At 41.8% G+C, this 5291-nt stretch overlaps 1 pseudogene; it reads left to right on the top strand.

The window, feature by feature from the left end:
• The first annotated feature begins 1760 nt into the window (after positions 1–1760).
• LOC148777038 (large ribosomal subunit protein eL22-like) lies at positions 1761–2378 on the top strand (annotated as a pseudogene).
• The last annotated feature ends 2913 nt before the right edge of the window (positions 2379–5291 follow it).

Below are 5291 nucleotides of genomic sequence, written 5' to 3'. Positions count from 1 at the left end.
TTCACTTTCCTCTTTCACCTTCACCTCTTTCACCTTCACCTCTTTAGTTTCTCTTCACTTTCTGCCATTAGTGTGGTATCATCTGCATATCTGAGATTATTTATATTCCTCCTGGCAATCTTGATTCCGGCTTGTGCTTCATCCAGCCTGGCATTTTGCATGATGTACCCTGCATATATGTTAAATAAGCAAGGTGACAACATACAGCCTTGACATACTCCTTTCCCAGTTTTGAACCCAGTCTACTGTTCCATGTCTGGTTCTGTTACTCCCTGACTTGCACACATGTTCCTCAGAAGGCAACTAAGGTGGTCTGGTGTTCCTACCTCTTTAAGAACTTTCCATAGTTTGCTGTGATACACACAATCAAAGGCTTTAACATAGTCAATGAAGCAGAAGTAGATGTTTTTCTGGAATTCTCTAGCTTTTCTGTCATTCTGCTGCTGCTGCTAAGTCACTTCAGTCGTGTCCGACTCTGTGTGACCCCATAGACGGAAGCCCACCAGGCTCCCCTGGCCCTGGGATTCTCCAGGCAAGAACACTGGAGTGGGTTGCCATTTCCTTCTCCAATGCATGAAAGTGAAAAGTGAAAGTGAAGTCGCTCAGTCGTGTCCGACCCTTAGCGACCCCATGGACTGCAGCCTACCAGGCTCCTCCATCCATGGGATTTTCTAGGCAAGAGTATGGAGTGGCTTGCCATTGCCTTCTCCGCTGTCATTCAATGGATGGTGGCAATTTGATCTCTGGTGGGCCTTAGGAAGCATCACGATGAACAAAGCTAGTGGAGGTGATGGAATTACAGCTGAGTTATTGCAAATCCTAAAAGCTGATGCTGTGAAAATGCTGCACTCAAGATGCCAGCAGATTTGGAAAACTCAGCAGTGGCCACAGGACTGGAAAAGGTCAGTTTTCATTCCAATCCCAAAGAAGGGCAATGCCAAAGAGTGTTCAAACTATTGCACAACTAGACTCATTTCACATGCTAGGCAGGTAATGCTCAAAATCCTTCAAGCTAGGCTTCAACATTATGTGAACAAAGAATTTGCAGATTTACAAGCTGGATTTGGAAAAGGCAAAGGAACCAGAGATCAAACTGTCATTCAATGGATGGTGGCAGTTTGATCTCTTGATACTGTAGATACTACTATCATCATCCCTATATTGCAGATGAGAAAACAATACAAAGAGGGTTAACCAGCTCACCCAGAGTCACACAGGATAACAGGAGTGGGTACTCAAGACCAGCAGTTTGAGACTAGAGCTTGTGCTCTCAAGTTTGAGGTCACAAATTACAATCCCACTAAGTAAAGGCCAAAAGAGAATGACTAGGTAGGAATTCTGACAAACTGGTGCTTGTGTCCCCTGCCTCTTGGCCAATGTTGCCAGGTGTGTGGATTTTTCCGAGAAAAGCCAGAAATACAGATTTTTAGGTGAAGTGTCATGTTGCTTTTGTTTGATTACTGGTTTGTTTACATTCATGACATTCTTTTTTTTACAAACAGTGCTGTTCATTTGGCCCATACATGCCAGTTTGCAATCTATGGCAAAAAATTAAAGTCCCTTAGCACTGCAGCCTTAAGAAATAATTAGGAATGTCTCCAAAAAAATCTCTTTTGAGGATTCATGATCCAAACTATTGATTCACAAACTGTCCCTCATATATGGAGGGCACCAGTAGACCAAAGAAAGAGGCAGATCGCTCCAGATGGTAGGCAGCTGTTAAAATAAGCAAGGGAGCCCTTTCTGCCTCCACTGCTGTCATGGCGCCTATGAAAAAGCTTGTGGTGAAGGTGGAGCAAAACAAAGAAGCAGGTCCTGAAGTTTACTCTGGACTGTACCCAGCTTCCCAGGTGGCGCTAGTGGTAAAGAACCTGCCTGCCAATGCAGGAGACTTAAGAAATGTGGGTTAGATCCCTGGGTCAGGAAGATCCCCTGGAGAAGAAAACGGCAACCCAGTCCGGTATTCTTGCCTGGAGAATCCCTTGGACAGAGGACCCTGATGGGCTATAGTACATGGGGTTGCAAAGAGTCAGACACAACTGAAGCGTACCCACCCTGTAGAGAAGATGGAAACATGGATGTTACCAATTTTGAACAGTTTCTTCAGGAGAGGATCAAGGTGAACGGAAAAGCAGATCTGGGCAGTGGTGTCATAACAATCAAAAGAAGCAAGATAAAAAAAAAATAAGAAGTAAGAGAAAGATCACTGTAACTTCTGAAGTGCTCTTTTCCAAGAGGTGTTTGAAATATCTTACCAAAAACTGTTTGAAGAAGGATAATCTACATGATTTGTTACGCATAGTAGCTAACAGCAAAGTTACAAATTGTGCTGTTTCCTCATTAATTAAGATGAAGAAGAGGAAGAAGATGAGGATTAAAACTCAATCTGGAATATTTGGATAAATTTTTAAATAAAGCTTATCAACCAAAAAAAAACCAAGGGAACTTACAGAGATTTGTCTTGAGGGACTGCAAGATGAGTAGCTTTCCACACCTGCTTATATAGAGCTTATATAGAGGCCTTAACAGGATTCACATACTTGGACAGGATGGTCTCAGTCACACACACTGCTCTCTCAAGTCTGCATCCCTGAATGCCTCTGGCTGTGCCAGCAGTGGGCAGAGTGTACGTTCTGGGGAAGGACACGGGTAGGAATGAAAAGCCTCCAAGTGTCTGGGTCCAGTTCACATGTCAAAAGGCAGTCACATCCTCTCAATGACCTTCTCCAACAGAAGTTAAGAATTAAATTCTTTGCTCCCATCCATTGATCCTGTTCAGTGATCAGTCTGAAACTGGAAACTCCATCATGCCAAAACACTGGATGGGTAACAGATTTGGTGGAAGGCACACCAGTACACACAGAACCTAGAGTGTGCCTTATCTTGCTACCATTGCACCAAGTCCCAAGGACTACAGTACACAGCAGGGACAGATAACAAGAAAATCCTTTTCTAAACTCTGTCCTTACCCAGCCTGACTTTATCAACTTTTCCAGAAGGAAAGGCAGAAATGAAACAAATCACAGTCTCTACTTGCTCTGCTCAGTGAGCCCAACAGACAACACAGATGCGCAGACACCACACCTTTATCTCACCTTGAGCTGTCCTCGTCAGCACCCTGTGCAGGATTAGAATCTTCTGGGAGCCTCACTGCCTGCATGCCCTTTGCTCTGCTGTCAGTCTCACAGCTCTCCTCTTTCTCCTTCCACGACAGGGTTCAGCAACTCACCAATGGGCCTTCATTCAGAGCCAAGAAGAAAGAGGAAAATGGGAGTAAAAGAACATAAAAGCTATCCTAACATGAGCATGATCACATATAAACCTCCATAAGCTAACACTAGCAGATGGTAACTGCAGCCAGGAAATTAAAAGACGCTTACTCCTTGGAAGAAAAGCTATGACAAAGCTAGGCAGCATATTATTTATTTTTTTGTGTGTGTGTTCAAATCCCCTTTTATTTTTTATTTTTTTATTTTTTATTTTTTTGGTAATTAATTTATTTTTTATTGGAGGCAAATTATTTTACAATATTGGTTGGTTTTGCCATACATTGACATGAATTCGCCCCAGGTTTACATAAGTTCCCCCTCCTGAACCCCCCTCCCACCTCCCTCCTCCCTTTATCCTCCCTCTGGGTCATCCCCGCATGCCAGCCCCGAGCATCCTATAACATGCATTGACCCTGAACTAGTGATTCGTTTCACATATGACAACATACGTGTTTCAATGCCATTCTCCCAAATCATCCCACCCTCACCCTCTCCCATAGAGTCCCAAAGACTGTTCTATACATCTGTGTCTCTTTTGCTGTCTCGTATACAGGGTTATCATTTGCATCTTTCTAAATTCCATATATATGCGTTAGTATGCTGTATTGGTGTTTTTCTTTCTGGCTTACTTCACTCTGTATAATAGGCTCCAGTTTCATCCACCTCATTAGAACTGATTCAAATGTATTCTTTTTAATGGCTGAATAATACTCCATTGTGTATATGTACCAAAGCTTTCTTATCCATTCGTCTGCAGATGGACATCTAGGTTGCTTCTATGTCCTGGCTATTATAAACAGTGCTGCAATGAACATTGGAGTACATGTGTTTCTTTCAATTCTGGTTTCCTCGGTTTGTATGCCCAGGAGTGCGATTGCTGGATCATATGGCAGTTCTATTTCCAGTTTTTTGAGGAATCTCCACACTGTTCTCCATAGTGGCTGTACTAGTTTGCATTCCCACCAACAGTGTAAGAGGGTTCCTTTCTCTCCACATCCTCTCCAGCATTTATTGCATGTAGACTTTTGGATAGCAGCCATTCTGACTGGTGTGAAATGGTATCTCATTGTGGTTTTGATTTGCATCTCTCTGATTATGAGTGATGTTGAGCATCTTTTCATGTGTTTGTTAGCCATCTGTATGTCTTCTTTGGAGAAATGTCTGTTTATTCTTTGGCCCATTTTTTGATTGAGTCATTTATTTTTCTGGAATTGAGCTGCAGGAGCTGCTTGTATATTTTGGAGATTAATCCTTTATCTGTTGCTTCATTAGCTATTATTTTCTCCCATTCTGAAGGCTGTCTTTTCACCTTACTTATAGTTTCCTTTGCTGTGCAGAAGCTTTTGATTTTAATTAGGTCCCATTTGTTTATTTTTGCTTTTATTTCCAATATTCTGGGAGGTGGGTCATGGAGGATCCTGCTGTGATTTATGTCGGAGAGTGTTTTGCCTACGTTCTCCTCTAGGAGTTTTATAGTTTCTGGTCTTACATTTAGCACTCTAATCCATTTTGAATTTATTTTGGTGTATGGTGTTAGGAAGTGTTCTAGTTTCATTGTTTTACAGGTGGCTGACCAGTTTTCCCAGCACCACTTGTTAAAGAGACTGTCTTTTCTCCATTGTATATTCTTGCCTCCTTTGTCAAAGATGAGGTGTCCATAGGTGCATGGATTTATCTCTGGGCTTTCTATTTTGTTCCATTGATCCATATTTCTGTCTTTATGCCAGTACCATACTGTCTTGATGATTGTGGCTTTGTAGTAGAGCCTGAAGTCCGGCAGGTTAATTCCCCAGTTCCATTTTTCTTCCTCAAGATTGCTTTGGCTATTCGAGGTTTTTTGTATTTCCATATAAATTGTGAGATTATTTGTTCTAGTTCTGTGAAAAATATCTTTGGTAGCTTGATAGGGATTGCATTGAATGTATAAATTACTTTGGGTAGTATACTCATTTTTACAATATTTATTCTTCCAATCCATGAACATGGTATATTTCTCCATCTATTAGTGTCCTCTTTGATTGC

This window comes from Moschus berezovskii, chromosome 8 (genome assembly GCF_049115385.1).
Source record: "Moschus berezovskii isolate FMDL1 chromosome 8, NW_MosBer_1.0, whole genome shotgun sequence".
In the NCBI taxonomy this organism is placed as follows: Eukaryota; Metazoa; Chordata; class Mammalia; order Artiodactyla; family Moschidae; genus Moschus; species Moschus berezovskii.
Note: the sequence above shows the minus strand (reverse complement) of the source record. Positions and strands in the feature narration are given on the sequence as shown.